Source organism: Procambarus clarkii, chromosome 25 (assembly GCF_040958095.1).
Source record: "Procambarus clarkii isolate CNS0578487 chromosome 25, FALCON_Pclarkii_2.0, whole genome shotgun sequence".
NCBI classification, from domain to species: domain Eukaryota; kingdom Metazoa; phylum Arthropoda; class Malacostraca; order Decapoda; family Cambaridae; genus Procambarus; species Procambarus clarkii.
In genome coordinates, this window is record NC_091174.1 from 31,847,982 (window position 1) to 31,869,049 (window position 21,068).

The following is a 21,068-nucleotide window of genomic DNA, read 5'->3' on the forward strand; positions in this document are numbered from 1 at the left end:
GGTGTTTTTTTGTAAAATTCATTAATAAATTGTGAATGATATATATTGGCTGAGTGAAACCTTTAAAATCCATTTAGTTATAATATGAACAGAAAAAAGTAGTTTTCCAAATTTTCTAAAAATCGCTCTTTTTAACACAATTTGACTCCTTATGCATTCCACTAAACACTAATATCATGTTTAAATATATAATTTATGTATTATTCCCTAAGATAATTTATATAAATTTTAAAAGTTGCTGGAAAGTGGTGAGAACGAATCTGAAAACGTTTTGTTGTCTTATATTGGCGTGTTCTTATTAACTAGAGTGAGTAAGAGTGAGCGAGAGTGGGTAAGAGTGAGTAAGAGTGAATGAAGGTGAGTGAGAGTGCCAGAGAGTGTGTAAGTGTGAGTAAGAGTGAGTATAAGTAAGAGTGACTGAGAGTGAGTAAGAGTGACAGAGTGAGTAAGAGTGACAGAATGAGTAAGAGTGAGAGTAAAGTGATTGAGAGTAAGGGTGAGTATGAGAGTAAGAGTGATTGAGAGTTAGAGTGAGAGTAAGAGTGATTGAGAGTTAGTGAGAGTAAGAGTGATTGAGAGTAAGAGTGATTGAGAGTAAGAGTGATTGAGAGTAAGAGTGATTGAGAGTAAGAGTGATTGGGAGTAAGAGTGATTGAGAGTAAGAGTGATTGGGAGTAAGAGTGATTGGGAGTAGGAGTTAGAGTGAGAGTAGGAGTAAGAATGAGAATAAGAGTGATTGAGAGTAAGAGTGAGTAAGAGTAAGAATGAGAGTAAGAGTGATTGAGAGTAAGAGTGATTGAGAGTAAGAGTGATTGAGAGTAAGAGTGATTGGGAGTAAGAGTGATTGGGAGTAAGAGTAAGAGTGAGAGTAAGAATGAGAATAAGAGTGATTGAGAGTAAGAGTGATTGGGAGTAAGAGTAAGAGTAAGAATGAGAGTAGGAGTGATTGAGAGTAGGAGTGATTGGGAGTAGGAGTGATTGGGAGTAAGAGTGATTGAGAGTAAGAGTAATTGAGAGTAAGAGTATGAGAGTAAGAGTGAGAGAGTGAGTATGAATGGGTAAGGGTGACTGAGAGTGAGTAAGAATGACAGAGTAAGAGTGACAGAGAGTAAGAGTGACAGAGTAAGAGTGACAGAGAGTAAGAGTGACAGAGTAAGAGTGACAGAGAGTAAGAGTGACAGAGTAAGAGTGACAGAGTAAGAGTGACAGAGTAAGAGTGACAGAGAGTAAGAGTGACAGAGTAAGAGTGACAGAGAGTAAGAGTGACAGAGAGTAAGAGTGACAGAGAGTAAGAGTGACAGAGAGTAAGAGTGACAGAGTAAGAGTGACAGAGAGTAAGAATGACAGAGTAAGAGTGACAGAGTAAGAGTGACAGAGAGTAAGAGTGACAGAGTAAGAGTGACAGAGTAAGAGTGACAGAGTAAGAGTGACAGAGAGTAAGAGTGACAGAGTAAGAGTGACAGAGTAAGAGTGACAGAGTAAGAGTGACAGAGAGTAAGAGTGACAGAGAGTAAGAGTGACAGAGAGTAAGAGTGACAGAGAGTAAGAGTGACAGAGAGTAAGAGTGACAGAGAGTAAGAGTGACAGAGTAAGAGTGACAGAGTGTAAGAGTGACAGAGTGTAAGAGTGACAGAGAGTAAGAGTGACAGAGAGTAAGAGTGACAGAGAGTAAGAGTGACAGAGTAAGAGTGACAGAGAGTAAGAGTGACAGAGTAAGAGTGACAGAGAGTAAGAGTGACAGAGAGTAAGAGTGACAGAGAGTAAGAGTGACAGAGTAAGAGTGACAGAGTAAGAGTGACAGAGTAAGAGTGACAGAGTAAGAGTGACAGAGAGTAAGAGTGACAGAGAGTAAGAGTGACAGAGTAAGAGTGACAGAGAGTAGGAGTGACAGAGTGTAAGAGTGACAGTAAGAGTGACAGAGAGTAAGAGTGACAGAGAGTAAGAGTGACAGAGTAAGAGTGACAGAGAGTAGGAGTGACAGAGTGTAAGAGTGACAGTAAGAGTGACAGAGAGTAAGAGTGACAGAGTAAGAGTGACAGAGAGTAAGAGTGACAGAGTAAGAGTGACAGAGTAAGAGAGTGAGAGTGATTATGAGAGAGTTAAGAGTGTGAGGTGTGTGAGTGTAGCAGGCCAGGGAGGCAGGATGTGTGGTCACAGGCGAGGCCTAGGCCTCGTGATCTCTAATGTTGGTTTTTATATATATGTGGGATTTTTTGTCCTGTTTCAAATTATAATTATTTAGCAGGAATGTAATAAGATATTGCACAGTATTAATGTGACAATAATATATGCATTATTTCCTTGATAATCAAACTTGTTGTTCAAAGATAATATACAATCTTTGAAGGAAACATTTTGAGAGCGCAAGCTGGCAACACTGTTCTGGTGGATGAGAGAGACATATGGTTAGTTGTACTCAGACCTACAGTGGAGAAGGGTGTGTCCCAGCTGGCCGCCACCAGCCGCCACCCGCCGCCACCCGCCGCCCACCACCAGCCGCCACCCGCCACCACCCACCACCAGCCGCCACCCACCACCAGCCGCCACCCACCACCAGCCGCCACCCGCCACCACCCACCAGCCGCCACCCGCCGCCACCCACCATCAGCCGCCACCTGCCACCACCCACCACCAGCCGCCACCCGCCGCCACCCCCCGCCACCCACCACCCACCACCAGCCGCCACCCGCCACCACCCACCACCAGCCGCCACCCGCCACCACCCACCACCAGCCGCCACCACCCACCACCAGCCGCCACCCGCCACCAGCCACCGCCACCCACCACCGCCACTCACCACCCGCCGCCACCACCCACCACCAGCCGCCACCCGCCGCCACCCACCACCAGCCGCCGCCACCCACCACCAGCCGCCACCCGCCACCAGCCGCCACCCGCCACCACCCACCACCAGCCGCCACCACCCACCACCCGCCACCACTCACCACCCGCCACCACCCACCACCAGCCGCCACCCGCCACCGCCACCCGCCACCAGCCACCGCCACCCACCACCGCCACCCGCCACCCACCACCAGCCGCCACCCGCCACCGCCACCCGCCACCCGCCACCGCCACCCGCCACCGCCACCCACCACCACCCGCCACCAGCCACCGCCACCCACCACCGCCACTCACCACCCGCCGCCACCACCCACCACCAGCCGCCACCCGCCACCCACCACCGCCACCCGTCGCCACCACCCACCACCACCACCCACCACCACCAGCCGCCGCCGCCACCACCACCCACCACCACCGCCGCCACCACCCATCACCGCCGCCGCTACCACCACCCACCACCACCGCCGCCGCCACCACCCATCACCGCCGCCGCCGCCACCACCCACCACAGCCGCCGCCGACACCACCGCCACCACCCACCACAGCCGGCACCACCACCCACCACCACCACCCACCACCGCCGCCACCACCAGCTGCCACAAGCCGCCACCGCCCGCCACCAGCCGCCATCACCACCACCACCACCACCAGCCGCCATCACCGCCACCAGCTGCCACCACCACCAGCCGCCACCACCACCAGCCGCCATCACCGCCACCAGCTGCCACCACCACCAGCCGCCATCACCGCCACCAGCTGCCACCACCACCAGCCGCCACCACCAGCCGCCACCACCGCCACCACCACCTGCCACCAGCCGCCACCACCGCCCGCTATCAGCAGTCACCGCCCGTTGCCACAGTCGCCACCGCAAGCCGCCTCCGCCAGCCGCCACCAGCCCCCCCCACCGCCGATCGTCACCACCCACCACAGCCGCCGCCGCCCGCCACCGCCCGCCACCACCCACCACAGCCGCCACCACCCACCACCACCCGCCGCCGCCACCCACCACCACCAGCCGCTGCCGCCACCACCCACCACCACCGCCGCCACCACCCACCACCACCAGCCGCCGCCGCCACCACCACCACCCACCACCACCGCCGCCACCACCAGCCGCCGCCGCCACCACCACCCACCACCACCGCCGCCACCACCCACCACCGCCAGCCGCCACCACTCATCACAGACCCCGCCACCGCCCGCCACCACCGCCAGACACAGCCGCCAGTGTCCGCCACCGCCGCCACTGTCCGCCACCGCCGCCACTGTCCGCCACCGCCGCCATTGTCCGCCACCGCCGTCACTGTCCGCCACCAGCGCCACTGTCCGCCACCGCCACCACTGTCCGCCCGCCGCCACCACTGTCCGCCCGCCGCCACCACTGTCCGCCCGCCGCCACCACTGTCCGCCCGCCGCCACCACTGTCCGCCCGCCGCCACCACTGTCCGCCCGCCGCCTCCACTGTCCGCCCGCCGCCTCCACTGTCCGCCCGCCGCCTCCACTGTCCGCCCGCCGCCTCCACTGTCCGCCCGCCGCCGCCACTGTCCGCCCGCCGCCGCCACTGTCCGCCCGCCGCCGCCACTGTCCGCCCGCCGCCGCCACTGTCCGCCCGCCGCCGCCACTGTCCGCCCGCCGCCACTGTCCACCACCGCCGCCACGGTCCGCCCGCCGCCACAGCCGCCACTGTCCGCCCGCCGCCACTGTCCTCCCGCCGCCACTGTCCGCCCGCCGCCGCCCTGTCCGCCCGCCGCCACTATCCGCCACCGCCGCCACTGTCCGCCCGCCGCCACTGTCCGCCCGCCGCCACTATCCGCCACCGCCGCCACTGTCCGCCCGACGCCACTGTCCGCCCGCCGCCACTGTCCGCCCGCCGCCACTGTCCGCCCGCCGCCACTGTCCGCCCGCCGCCACTGTCCGCCACCGCCGCCACTGTCCGCCCGCCGCCACTGTCCGCCCGCCGCCACTATCCGCCACCGCCGCCACTGTCCGCCCGCCGCCACTGTCCGCCACCGCCGCTACTGTCCGCCCGCCGCCACTGTCCGCCCGCCGCCGCCACTGTCCGCCCGCCGCCACTATCCGCCACCGCCGCCACTGTCCGCCACAGCCGCCACTCTCTGCCATACAGCCTCCCCTCTCTCCGTTAGTAAATAATTATAATTGTTAGTAAATAATAAAAGAAATATAAATTATTAGATTTTTTTTACCCTTAAATTGGTTTTAATATTTAAATTGAAAATAATAATATAATATAAAATATAATTTAATTTCAAGAAATTTAACTTTAAACACAAAGATGTAAAAAGGGTTCAGATTATTGGCTCAAACCTTTCATAAGAGATTCATATTGGTATATGAATGGATTATGAATGACTCATGTTAGGAGTGTAAAGTTGCCACAACATCTCAAATTAGTGTTAGATACATATGTCTTGGTTATAAGTTTTGGAAACCTATTTAAGTCCACACACAATATCGTATCTGATACGATAAAACAAACGTTTCCAATACTTTCAAATACTTTCCAGATATGTTGTGGCAACCTAAAATTGTTTGCTGGGAAGCCCTTACCTGAAATATGGTACCCCAGATATTCAATGGCCTTGGTCTTCAACGTTGTTTTTCCCTTATTAATCTTCACATTGTGCTTTTGCAAAAGATTCAAAACTTGTTCTAATCTAGCATCATGCACTTCCTCATTCTCCCCACATACAATAATGCCATCTAAAAAACTAGCCACACCTTCAATGTTAACTAACAACTGGGACATGAATCTCTGAAAAATTGCTGGAGACTAGGAGAGTCCAAAAGGAAGTCTTTTATACGTAAATAACCCCTTGTGGGTATTAATCACTAACAATTTCTGACTCTCCTCCTCTACAGGAATTTGCAAGTAAGCATCTTTCAGGTCAATCTTAGAAAAAATTGTTCCCTTGCAGACCACTGACAACAACTCACCTATCTTAGGTAAAGGGTACTTCTCACAGTGTATGCGGTTGTTCAGTTCTTTGAAGTCTGCACAGATTCTCAAGGATTTCCGATCTGCCTTCAACACTGGTACAATTGGGGCTGCCCACTCACTATGTGTAATTGGCTCTAAGATGCCTTCTGCCACATGCTTTTCCAGGGCTGATTCTACCAATAGCTTGCAATGAAACAGCACTGTTCTTGCCTTGAAAAATTTAGGTGAAGCCCCACTTTTCAGGTGAATTTTTGCCACCATGCTATTAATTGGCTAATCTGCCTCCACTGAATATTTGTCTAACATTTGTTCGGCACTTTTAATTGTTTTAACTATCGACAATTCATCTAGGCCCGCCAAGAAAATTCCCACTTTTTCCATGAGATCCTTACCACATAGGCTAGGATCATGTGAATCCACTACATAAAAATCCTGGACAATTTCTTTTCCATTATAACCTACTTTTGCCGACACCTTGCCATAGACCTTAATCGGTACATTATCATAAGCACTTAAAGATTTTTTACCTGGTTTTACATTCAATTGCAAGGTATCTGCCCAATCTCTAGACAATGTTGACACTGCAGCACCAGTGTCCAGTTCCAAGGGAACTAACTTCCCATTAATTACAAAATTCACCACTTGTGACTTCACTGAACATACCTTTTCTTTCATCGAATATAGTCGGTTTTCCTCACCTGCAGCTTCTTCAGACTGGTTACCTTCCTCTACTGCCTTGACCACAGTACCACTACCTCTTCTTCCTGCATTCCCTTGTCGTCTCCTCTCCCAGGCCTTGTTGTTCCTGTTCAGATATTCCCTACACACTCTCTGCAAGTGTCCCTCCTTGTTACAAAAGTTGCATATATATGCACGAAACTTGCACTTGCTACTTATGTGCTTGTAACCACAGTGTGTACATCTGGTCTGGCCCTGTACGACCATAATTTCCTGAGTAGAAGTCTTACTTCCAAAAGCCCTTTCCAGGTTCAATATCTTCTCGAGCATTGTCCATGAAGTCATCGATTGTAGATCCAAATTTTCTGCCACCAGGTTAGGGAAATAATTCTCCTTTTCCACTGCCATGAACAATTGGTCCCTAACCCTGCCGTCCAACTGTGCTCCGAAGTTGCAGTGGTTAGCCAAAGCCTTCAATTCCTCAAATAAATCCTGTACGGACTCCTGCTGCTTTTTCGTCCTCTTCTGGAAATCCATCAAACTCCTGTGATATGATGGTTTCACCACATACTGACGTTTAAGCAAAGCAATCAAGTCTACATAGGTCTTCGTGTGCGGTAGCTCAGGTGCACACAAATTTCCGAGAACACTATATGCTTCAGAACCCAGTGAAACTAAGAGTACCGCTTTCTTGGTGCCGTCCTCCTTAATCTCCCGGTACTGAAAGTTTGCTTCCAGCAGGCTGAGCCACAGGTCCAACGAGATCTTGGCAGTGTTTAACGGATTGATTGACATGGTAGCCATGGCCACGGTGTAACACACTCCACTGTTATATGCGAAGCGTCCACTCGTCCACACGACGTACCCTGCACTGTCTTGATCCTCACACCACGTCTCGTACCCAGGCTCCCTGCCAGCGATGTTTAATTCTCGTCGCCACTGTTATGGTTTTGGTCAGACAAACAGTCTTCGTCCACATGATTTTATTCTCCGCAGTAACAACAACAAAACAATTATCAGGTACATGAAATAATATTAACAAGATCATAAACAAAAGAGCATCTGCTCCAAACATGCTACCTCCAACATCTGTAGTATTCAATCCCAACAGAGATCCTTTCAGAAAAACCAACAGTATAGAACAAGCTCATGGATGGATAATGTGGTCAAGATTTTAGAGAAAATGGACATGAAATGAACCATTAAAAACAAAGGGGAAGATAGACCATATCAACACTTTCGACAGCCTCCTCCATGGGAAGAATCGAATCTAAAGATAATCATTGAAAGATTACCAGTTAAAAAATCAGCATGTGACCAGCAGAGGCTCAAGGAAGTAATAGAACAACAAATGGAAACTATCTCTTGACCCACAACGACTCACATCTTCACAGACGGATCAGTTGATCAAGAAAAAGGTTCTGCTGGGGCAGCAGTTTACACTACCAACCATGAAGCTTACTGGAGCATGAATAGTGGGTGCTCAACATTGCAAACAGAATTATATGTCCTGAAGGAGGCAATAAACTATACAATTGAGAATAATTTACATGATGTCATCATTCATACAGACTCTAAATCTTCGCTCCAGGCATTGTTATCCAGTCAGCACAGAGATAATATACAACTACTCACAGAAATTCAACATATAGGAAAAGATGCCCATAATCGAGGGCTGTCAATCACCCTAAGTTGGATACCAAGTCACATTGGCATAGAGGGTAATGAAAAGGCAGACTCACTAGCAAAAACTGCCACTGCTCTACCTGTTGTACAGGTTCAAATACCTCCAAGTTTCTCACAGATAAAGGAGCAAATCAAGAAGAAAATATTCTCAACAATCAAAAGTCGCCACAGAGCCAAAGTAGCGGAAGGAAGATCCACTGCGATATGGTACGAACAAGCCACTGGTTACTCCTCTTTCAAGCCTGGCAAAAAGATATCCAGAGACATTGCAGTAGCCATACATAGACTCAGGCTTGGTTACAAGTGCTGCTGGGAGGTAATGAACCCAATAGTTAAAGAGTGTCACATCTGTGAAACTGAAGCAGAGGCGCCACTATTGCACTACTTACTGGAATGTGAAGCTACTGAACCCCTGCGCGTCAAACTCAACATTAATCCAACGACAGCAGCTGCATTAGATGCACATTCCACCGCGACTACAATGATTAGAAAAGCTGTTGAGGAATGGGACTCATTAGTGAGCATTCTGCATCTACATACGCCACCAAGATAATGTTAATAAAACAAGATTAAAACCAGTGCAATAAAACAGAAGCGACAAATAAGCAGGGAAAAAGGAGAAGTCCTCTCCTCCATTTTAAACTTAGACCTAAATATCACAGGAAAAAGGTTATCATGTATAACCATACTCAATTATGGGCTCACCATAGCCCATGCTACATGGACACTTCGTCCTGAATAGCTAAATCTTTAACAACAACACACACACAAACCAGCCTACCGCCAACCTCACCCCTGGGACTGACCTTCCATCCCTCACCCACCTGATTGTCCTCCTTCCTCTCTCCCCCCTCTGCCTATTTCCGTCTCTTCCTCTCTTCCTCTCTCCCTCGCTCTCCCTCACTCCCTTTCACTCCCCCTCTCCCTCTCACTCCCTCTCCCTCCACCAGTTAATCCCACCCCCCACCGTGCCTCCCCCACAATAAACACACACACACATGCACACACACACACACACACACACACACACACACACACACACACACACACACACACACACACACACACACACACACACACACACACACACACACACACACACACACACACACACACACACACACTGAGGCGGGACCAAAGAGCCAAAGATCAACCCCCGCAAGCACAAATAGGTGAGTACACACAGGTGAGGGTGAGGTCTCAGATTGGCGAGACGTTATGAGGGGAGTCCAGCAGGGGTCAATCCTGGGACCTATACTGTTTCTGATATATGTAAATGATCTCCCAGAGGGTATAGAATCGTTTCTCTTAATGTTTGCCGATGATGCAAAAATTATGAGGAGTATTGAAACTGAGGACGATAGTAGGACGCTACAAGATGACCTAGACAGACTGAGTGAATGGTCCAACAAATGGATGTTGAAGTTCAACCCGAGTAAATGCAAAGTAATGAAACTAGGCAGTGGAAATAGGAGGCCAGACACAGGATACAGAATAGGAGATGAAGTACTTAATGAAACAAACAGAGAGAAATATCTAGGAGTTGATATCACACCAAACCTGTCTCCTGAAGCCCACATAAAAAGAATAACGTCTGCGGCATATGCGAGGCTGGCTAACATCAGAACAGCGTTCAGGAACCTGTGTAAGGAATCATTCAGAATCTTGTACACCACATATGTAAGACCAATCCTGGAGTATGCGGCCCCAGCATGGAGCCCGTACCTTGTCAAGCACAAGACGAAGCAGGAAAAATTCCAAAGGTATGCCACTAGACTAGTTCCAGAACTAAGAGGCATGCGTTATGAGGAAAGGCTGCGGGAAATGCACCGTACGACACTGGAAGACAGAAGAGTAAGGGGAGACTACAGGGGTTGTGATGTAGGATCACAACCTACAAAGTCCTCAGAGGAATCGACCGGGTAAACAAGGATAAACTATTCAACACTGGTGGGACGCGAACAAGGGGACACAGGTGAAACTGAGTACCCACATGAGCCACAGAGACGTTAGAAGGAACTTTTTCAATATCAGAGTAGTTAACGGATGGAATGCATTAGGCAGTGATGTGGTGGAGGCTGACTCCATACACAGTTTTATATGTAGATATGATAGAGCCCAGTAGGCTCAGGAATCTGTACACCAGTTGATTGACAGATGAGAGGCGGGACCAAAGAGCCAAAGCTCAACCCCCGCAAGCACAAATAGGTGAGTAAACACACACACACACTCACACACACACACACACACACACACACACACACACACACACACACACACACACACACACACACACACACACACACACACACACACACACACACACACACACACACAGGTCAAGCAGGATGGTAAGACAACAGAATGAAGCTGGAGGAGAGGGACTGGACGAGTCATTCATGGAGATGATTGCTAAGGCATGGAAAGAAGTCAGTGGGGAATTGAAGGACCTGAGGGAAACTATATGTAAGCTGCAGATAGAACTAAGTGCAGCAAAAGCGGAGATAAAAAAAACTAAAAACAGGCCCATATCAGACTCTGGCCCAGGGGACCAACCCCCAGGTACCAGGAGATGTAGCAATGGCAGGGACCCCTTCAAGTGGCCCAACCTTTGCTGAAATGCTGAAGAGCCCAGGAGCAATGTCCACAGTCAAGGAAGTTGTAATGAAAGCAGTAACCTCACAGGAGGCAGCTAGATGCACAAGCCAGCTAATGGAAAGGAAAAGAGCTGTAGTAGTGGTAGGTGTCAAGGAACAAGAGGGCTCCACTAGGGAGGAATCGAGGACCAAAGACAAAGCTGCAGTGGCAGGGATATTAAAGGAGATAGGAATGGAAGGGGCTGAACGAGACATAGAACAGTTTTTCCGGATTGGCCAGTACAGCAGAGACAAAAAGAGATTGATCAAGGTAGTATTCAAGAGTGAGGATATCAAAGAGGACATCCTAGTAAAGAAGAGCAAACTGAGGTATGCAAGGAACTACAAAGAAGTATATGTTCAGATGGATATGACCAGAGACGAGATAGTAAGGGCAGCAGATGCAAGGAAAAGGCGCAAGGAGAGGGAAGGGAGCCAGGGAACCTCAGCCTCTATCCCAGCAATCCCAGAGGGGAGTGGGGAACCCCAATCCAGCAACCCAGGAACCCCAGGGGGGAATGCAACCCCCCAGCCCATCACCCAATAGCCCCCCCCTATCCCCCAGCACAAACCCTCCCTTGCCCCTACACAATGCCCATCATGAAACCCAAATCCTCCCCCTCCCCTTACCCCAAATATCCCCTGCTTTCCCAGCCCCTGGTCTCCTTCCTGCCCCAAGCACACCTGAACAAGACCAAAGCCCTCTATCCCCCATTCCACTTCCCCAAACCCCTGTCAACTACACCGCAGGAGGGCGTGCCCTTTCCCCAAGCAATCCCTGTCCCCTCACCCCCAGGACTTCTTCCTGCCCCAAGCAGGCCTCAGGAAGACCTAAGCCCTCCATCCCCCACTCCACCTTCCCCTGAACCCCTGGCAACTACCTCACAGGAGGATGGGCCTACCCAAGTAGCAATGACCATGGAACAACTTCCTACAATTGTGGGGAGTGAGGGTGAAATTGGATATAAGAAAGTGAGCTTCAAGGAAATGTACTCAAACATTGATGGGATTACCAATAAAGCAAGTGAACTGGCAGAAAGGGCGCAAGAAGAAAACCCTGATGTAACAGGACTAACAGAAACAAAATTGTCAGGAGTCATAACAGATGCTGTGTTTCCAAAGGACTACTATATAGTAAGGAAAGACAGGGAAGTGAGAGGAGGTGGAGGAGTGGCCCTGCTGATAAGGAAGGACTCGAGGTTTGATGAGATGGAAATTCCGGCCTGTGACGGATTCAGAGATTACATAACAGTAACTATATCAATGGGTGGACCTAAGATAATAGTGGCAATCATTTACAACCCTCCCCTAAATGACAGAAGACCTAGACAGGAGTTTGATAGGAACAATATGGCAACCATTAATATAATAGAGAGAGCAGCTTCAGTTACCTGCAGGAATGGCTCAAGACTCTTAATCATGGGCGATTTCAACCATGGAAAGATAGACTAGGAGAATGGGGACCCACATGGAGGTGCAGATACATGGAGAGCTAAATTCTTGGAAGTGGCAACAAGGAATTTTCTGAGCCAGCATGTCAAGGAACCCACAAAAGTAAGAGGCAAATGAACCAGCTAGAATCGACTTAATATTCACCCTGATTGAGTCAGAAATAAGGGAAGTCAAAGTTGAAGCCCCCATAGGAATGAGTGACCACAGTGTACTGCCCTTTGAGTACTTGGTGGAGGTAGGGATAACCAATCCAAGGATGAGATCGGAGGGAAAAAGACTAAATTACCGAAGAGGAAAATATGACGAGATGAGGAACTTCCTCAGGGGAATACCATGGAAACAGAACTTAGAGACAAGAATGTGCAGGTCATGATGGATTTTGTCACCCAGAAGTGCCAGGAAGCTGCAGACAGGTTTATCCCCGTCCAAAAGGAGAAAAACGAAAAACAACAGAAAACCTCATGGTTCAACCAGGAATGCAAGGTAGCGAAGCAACTGAGTAAAAGAACATAGAGAAACTACAGAAATAACAGAACACCAGAGAGCAGGGAGAGATACCAGAGGGCCAGAAATGAGTACCTCAGAGTGAGGAGGGTAAGCAGAGAGACAGTTTGAAAATGACATCGCGAGTAAAGCCAAGAACCAACCAAAGCTGCTCCACAGCGACATCAGGAGGAAAACAGCAGTGAAGGAACAAGTGATGAAGCTGCGAAAAGGGAAGAACTGATACACAGAGAATGACAAGGAAGTGTGTGAGGAACTCAACAAGAGATTCCAGGAGGTCTTCACAATAGAACAAGGAGAAGCCCCTGCACTAAGTGAGGAGGTGGCAAACCAAGCAACCTTGGAGGAATTTGACCTCACCAGTGATGAGGTCAAAAGGTGTCTGCTGGAGCTGGATGTGACAAAGGCTGTTGGGCCTGACAGAATCTCACCATGGATACTAAAGGAAGGTGCAGAAGAACTAAGTGTGCCACTCTCTATGGTGTATAACAGGTCACTGGAAACAGGAGACTTACCAGAAAGTTGGAAGACAGCTAACGTGGTCGATGTTCAGGCCTTTCTGAACAGGGAGGACTGTCTTGCCAGATTGAAATATCTGGGAAAACCAGAACTTGTATTATTATTTATTTTTTTTTTGAGATATATACAAGAGTTGTTACATTCTTGTACAGCCACTAGTACGCGTAGCGTTTCGGGCAGGTCCCTGGAATACGATCCCCTGCCGCGAAGAATCGTTTTTTCATCCAAGTACACATTTTTACTATTGCGTTAAGCAGAAGCTACAGTTAAGGAATTGCGCCCAGTAAATCCTCCCCGGCCAGGATACGAACCCATGACATAGCGCTCGCGGAATGCCAGGCGAGTGTCTTACCACTACACCACGGAGACTGTTTACCACTACACCACAGAGACTGTTTACCACTACACCACAGAGACTGTGAGTGCCTTTCTGGAGATAAATATACGTGCCAGTGATTCCCGTGTGGAGATCTTGTCCAAGATTCACTGGCATTTGAAGGCCGAGAAGAAACAGGAAAGCGAGGCACATAGTATAAAGGAAAGTGATGAGATAGCTTCCACTGAAAAGGAAGGTAAGGGCAGTGATGTCGAAAGTGATGAGAGTGAACTGAATATAAGTTTACTTACAGTCAAGTTGCGCGCCTTGGAAATAAATCGTGAGATAGAATGGAAGAAATTAGAATTAGAACGAGAATTAAAAGATAAAGAAATGGAGATGAGGCATTTAGAATTAGAACGAGAAAGAGAAAGAGAAGAGCGAGAAAGAGAAAACAAACGAGAGAGAAAAGAACGAGAAAGAGAAGAGAAACGAGAGAGAGAAGAACGAGGAAGAGAAAGAGAAGAACAAGACAGGCAAGAACGACGAGACAGAGAGGAAAAAGAGAGACAATATGAGCTAGAAGTATTGCGATTAGGTGGTCGGAGGCAAACAACGGACACAAGTATTTTCGATCCGGTAAGGAACATCAAAATGGTCCCGAAGTTCAACGAGAAGTAAGTTTCGAAGTTCTTCGCAGCCTTCGAGAAGGTTGTGGCCTCTTTGGAATGGCCAAAGGAGAATTGGGCCATCATGATACAGTCCGTCTTGACTGGGAAGGCCCAAATCGCCTACTTCACGTTGTCCCTTGATGTCTCCAGCGATTACGACAAGGTGAAGAAGGTAGTACTCCTGGCTTACCAATTGGTACCTGAGGCTTACAGGCAGACGTTTAGAAACCTGACAAATACCTCGGAGCACACGTTCACCGAATTCGCGACCATCAAGGAACTTGCTTTTCCAAGAGTGGTGTGCCTCTTGGAAGGTGGAGACCAATGAAGACCTCGAGCAGCTCATACTGTTAGAGGACTTCAAAGACAGTCTGTCTGGAGATCTAAAGACGTACCTAGAAGAGCAGCAGGTGGAGACCTTGAGTGCAGCAGCCACCATGGCTGAGGAGTACATCTTGACGCATTGGTGTTCCACTAGGTATGTCCCGAAGAATTACCCACGTCTGTTTGGCAAACCTCGTCATGACGAAGAGAGACCCGTCCCACAAAGCGCTGTAAAGACGCCCCCAAGTAGCCCTCGAAGGACTAGTCCTAACAGTCCGAAACACCGTAGTCCGAGGAGGAATATGGTGTGTTGGACTTGTGGGCAGAAAGGGCATGTAGCTGCTATGTGCCAAGGCAGAAGAGGTAGCGGCCCACGTAGGGAGGTGATGTTAATGGACTGTGTGACACAACCAGTAGGAAGCCAGTCTATGACTAGTAAGGAAGAACCAAGATTGTTTGCCCCTCACACTTCAGGCGGGTATGTATCGAGTGATCATACTGGTAGATCAGTTGTAGTGCTCAGAGATAGTGGAGCAGCCCAGTCCCTGATCGTGAGAAGCTCGTTACCCGAGGGAGTGAGTGTGGACGGGAGACAAAAGGTTGTCCTGGTCGGGTTTCCTAGGACGCGGTATGTTGCCCCCTTAGTGCCGGTACATCTAGACTCGCCTTACTTCAGCGGCACATGTGCGTTAGCAGTAGTTGATACCTTGACTATAGCTGGGATTGACGTGATACTAGTCAACGACTTGGTGACAGGTTGGGACTACAAACATCTCAAGGTTATGGACGAGCCAGCCGGAGCAGGCATAAGGTCTGAGGTAACAACAGGAGACAGTGGTAATATCCAGGTACAGGCAGACGGACAACTACTTAACATGTTTAATCCTTCCTCTCACCCACAGATCGACAGCATTCTAGCAGAGTCTCCTGATTCTTCTCCCGACATGAAACATGAGGTTATGATGGCAGAAGCGACTGAGCGAGAAGAGAGGCCTGGTTTACAAACACCCACGGATACCCAAGAGTCTGGAGTGAAGGCACCTGAGTACTTGCGGTATGGCAAGGTACCACGTTCATTGAACCGGCCAGAGATTCCCCAGACGTCAGAGGTATGTGAGGTATGTGCGAAGGTTATAGTGCCCTCTTCGGTCCAAACCAGGCTAATGAATATAGCCGCCTATGGACATTACAGGCTCATGAAACTTATCCCTCAGTTAGCCAAATGTTTCTTAGCGGTATTTTTTGTTCTCGTGTGTGTTCTCAGTAAGGACCAGTGGATGACCCGACAGATGATGGCTCCCATGAACATCGCAAAGAGACCCCAGGGATTGGAGACTTGCACTGCGAGTGTTGCAGTCAACGAAGGGGCCTGGACGGTGATAGTAGAAACAGGAGGTATGAATAATGACATTATGAGTGACTGTTTCCGGCAGGTTGACACCCCCCACGTGATTGCTGAGCCTGGATGCAGCGTTATGCGGAACGTTGGTCGACCTGACGGTGGTAGAGCGGACACCATCTTCGATGTACGAACAGCCTTGTTGGGACTAGGTGTGGGCCTAGTAGAGGCGTATGCTGTGAGTACTGATTTAACTATCGCTGTTACTCTAAATTATCCGACCCCTGTATTCCAGGTTCCCGTCTCTCTAAAGGACTACCGGACCGGTACCAGAAATGCCGTCTGTGACCAGCCATCAACGGAGCCACGACACAGGGAAGTGTCGATTCACCCCGGATCACGTCTATACCGATCCTTACTCACGGCACGTGAAATTATGCTCCTGCTTGACATCCCAGTGAAGGTGTGGGAAGTCACATCGGGCAGGTCAAAGCCTTCCATCTTCAAGTTTCCTTTGTACCAGGTTTCTCATCAAGACAGTTTTTCGGACAAGACATCCTCGCCACTCCAGTCCATTGTTTATGTGAGTCCATTTGGAGTTGTACCCACACACTAATTTGGTTTGTCTTCTCTTTTATAGAAACCCAAACCAAATTCTTTTTGGTGGGGAGGTGTTACGGACCCGAGTCCAGCGTCGTAGCACGGAGCAGTGACAACAACGCCATCTGTGAGTAAGCTCTCGAAAACCCCTCCAAATGGACGACGCCATCTAGTGAGGACGGGATATACCGGCCAAAGGTGCTGGATTCCCGTCTTAATCAGCTCATAACATAGCCGTTGCTGACCTCTGGTGAGGTGGCGCTTAGACAGCAACGCCATCTATGGAGTGGATAGGTGGACGTTTGTGTCTAAGCCTGTAAGTGAGGTTCCCTAGTCCCAGTACTAATGACGTGTCTGATTACAGAGTCGACCTGGGACTGCTGTATTGGTCTATGGATCAGTCTACCTAAGGCAGCCAAGGTCTCTCCACGAGTTTGCTCTGTAGAAGCTGTGAGTCACACTCGGACGGACACTGATGAGAGTGTTAGCCTGCCTGTGACGTGGCAGTATCAGGAATCGCCTTATCCGGGGCTGGCTGGTAGAAAAGACTAGCCACTGTGGTGCTGAGAGAGGAGAGTGATCAGCGGAATCACACGAGGCTCCTGCCTAGGGCTCGCAACCCTAGTATCGGTCGTGGAGGAGCCTACACAGCGGAGCTGATCGGAACCTGCCAGCTACAGGCTGGATTGTGGCTGAAGGCCTCCATGATGGAGCACCCAGTGGGACTGTGATTTGGCTGGCCTGTGGCCAGGGTAGATTCGCCGAGAGAATAAAAAAGGATTCATCGTGGGCCAAAAAACAGAACCAGGAAAACTCATCGTGAGCACCGTGGAGCATCCTGAGTCTTCAGAGGGAGACAAGTCATTGTACGTTTGTGTGTTTATAACCCCGTGTGACTGTTTATATATTTATTTATGGTGGTGGTTAATATATATGTATATAAATCAGAGCATTTGTATCCCTCCCCCTTTAATTTAACTTGCGTTATGGAACACATTCCTTGAAAGCCTCTACTAGCTTGGGGCCGGATTCCCAAATTCTAATAACACCAGAAAAGAACCCGGTTACGCCCCAGTAGGGCCGTAATTGGAACACAAATGCGAACAATCCTGAATGGTCCCCAGGAATATATGCAACTGAAAGCTAACACCCCAGAAGTGACTCGAACCCATACTGCCAGGAGCAAATTGCAACTGTTGTGTACAGGATACCTTATCCACACAACCATCACGACCGGTCAAAACAAGGTGATAGCCGAAGATATTTGACCCACTCCCCCGCTGGCACTATGACGGCAATCTTTGCCATAGTATTTTGTCAAATCACCTCATTCTTTGGGGCACACGTGAAGAACACAAATGCGAACAAGCCTGAATGATCCCCTGGATTATATGCAACTTAAAACTCAAACCGCAGAAGTGGCTCCAACCCATACTGCTAGGAGCACAATGCAACATGTGTGTACCGGACACCTTATCCACTCGACCATCATGACTAGTCAAAAGAAGGTGATATCCGAAGCTATTTGAACCACCGCTCCAGCAGCACTCTGATGGTAATCATGGGCATAGTATTTTATCAAATCACCTCAATTTATGGGCACACGTGAAGAACACAAATGCGAACAAGCCTGAATGATCCCTAGGACTATATGCAACTGAAAACTCACACCCCAGAAGTGACTCGAACCCATACTGCCCAGAGCACAATGCAACATGTGAGTACAGGACACCTTATCCAATCGACCATCACGACCGATCAAAAGGAGGTGATAGTGGAAGCAATTTGACCCCCCCCCCTGCTGGCACTCTGATGGTAATCTTGGGCATAGTATTTTATCAAATCACCTCATTCTTTGGGGCACACGTGAGGAACCCAAATGCGAACAAGGCTGAATGGTCACCAGGACTATATGCAACTGAAAACTCCCACCCCTAAAATTGACTCGAACCCATACTGCCAGGAGCACAATGCAAGAGGTTTGCACAGGACATCTTAGCCACTCGACCATCATGACCAGTCAAAAGAACCTGATAGCCAAAGCTATTTGAACCACCCCTACGCCAGCATTCTGATGGTAATCATGGGTATAGTATTTTATCAAATCACCTCATTCTTTGGGGCATGTGTGAGGAACACAAATGCGAACAAGATTGAATGGTCCCCACTACTCTATGCAACTGAGAACTCACCCCAGAAGTGACTCGAACCCATACTGCCAGGAGCACAATGAAACTGGAGTGTATAAGACACCTTATCCAATCTACCATATCAATCGGTCAGAAAAAGGTGATAGCCGAATGTATTTGAACCACCCCCACTCCCTCGCTGGCACTCTGATGGTAATCATGGGCATAGTATTTTATCAAATCACCTCATTCTCTGGAGAACACGTGAGGAACACAAATGGGAATAAGCCTGAATGATCCCTAGGACTATATGCAACTGAAAACTCACACCCCAGAAGTGACACGAACCCATACTGCCAGGAGCACAATGCAACAGTTGTGTAGAGAACACCTTATCAACTCGACCATCACGACCTGTCAAAAGAAGGTGATATCCGAAGCTATTTGAACCACCCCCTCCGCCGGCGCTCTGATGGTAATCTTGGGCATATTATTTTATCAAATCACCTCATTCTTTGGGGCACACATGATGAACACAAATGCGAACAATCCTGAATGGTCCTCGGGAATATATGCAGCAGAAAACTCACTCCCCAGAAGTTACTCGAACCCATACTGCCAGGAGCACAATGCAACATGTGTGTACAGGACACGTTATCCACTCGACCATTCAAAATGAGGTGATACCCGAAGCTATTACACCCCCCCCCCCTCCGCCGGCGCTCTGATTGTAATCTTTGGTATAGTATTTTATCAAATCACCTCATTCTTTGGGCACACATGAGGAACACAAATGTGAACATGCCTGAATGGTCCCCAAGACTATATGCAACTGAAAATTCAAACCCCAGAAGTGACTCGAACCCATACTGCCAGGAGCACAATGCAACATGTGTGTACAGGACACCTTATCCAATCGACCATCACGACCGGTCAAAAGGTGGTGATAGCCGAAGTTATTTGACCTAGCCCGCGTTGGCACTTTAATGGAAATCTCGGAAATCTTTAATGGAAATAAAATAATAGTATTTTATCAAATCACCTCATTCTTTGGGGCACAAGTGAGGAACACAAATGCGAACAAGCCTGAATGGTCCCTAGGACTATATGCAACTGAAAACTCATACCCCAGGAGTGACTCGAACCCAAACTACAAGCAGCACAATACAATATGTGTGTACATGACACCTTATCAAATTGACCTTCACGACCGGTGAAAAGAAAGTGATAGCCGAAGTTATTTGAACCACCTCTCCGCCGGCACTCTGATGGTTATCTTGGGCATAGTATTTTGTCAAATATCCTCATTCATTGGGGCACACGTGAGGAACACAGATGGGAACAAGCCTGAATGGTCCCCAGGACTATTTGCAACTGAAAACTCACACCCCAGAAGTAACTCGAAAGCATACTGCAAGGAGCACAATGCAACTATTGTGTACAGGACACCTTATCCAATCGACCATCACGAACGGTCAAAAGGAGGTGATAGCGGAAGCTATTTGACCCCCTCCCCCACCGGCACTCTGATGGTAATCTTGGGCATAGTATTTTATCAAATCACCTCATTCTTTGGGTCACACATGAGGAACACAAATGCGAACAAACCTGAATGGTCCCCAAGACTATTTGCAACTGAAAACTCACTCCCCAGAAGTGAATCGAACCCTTACTGCCAGGAGCAAAATGCAACATGTGTGTACAGGAAACCTTATCAACACGACCATCACGACCTGTCAAAAGAAGGTGATAAAAGAAACTATTTGAACCACCCCTCTGCCAGCACCCTGATGGTAATCATGGGTAGAGTATTTTATCAAACCACCTCATTCTTCGGTGCATGAGTGAGGAAAACAAATGCGAACAAGCCTAAATGGTCCCCAGGACTATATGCAACTGAAAACTCACACCCCAGAAGTGACTCGAACCCATACTGCCAGAAGCACAATGCAACTGGTGTGTACAGGACACCTTATCCACTCGACCAGCACGACCTGTCAAAAGAAGGTGATAAAAGAAATATTTGAACCACCCTTCTGCCGGCACCCTGATGGTAATCATGGGTAGAGTATTTTATCAAACCACCTCATTCTTCGGTGAACGAGTGAGGAAAACAAATGCGAACAAGCCTAAATGATCCCCAGGACTATATGCAACTGAAAACTTACACCCAGAAGTGCCTCGAACTCATACTGCCAGGAGCACAGTGCAACTGGTGGTTAGAGGACACCTTATCCACTCGACCCACATGACCGGTCAAAAGAAGGTGATAGCCGAATCTATTTGAACCACCCCTCCGATGGCACTCTGATTGTAATCATGGGTATACTTTTTTATCAAATCCCATCATTCTTTAGAGAACACGTGAGGAACACAAATGCGAAAAAAGCGTGAATGGTCCTGAGGAC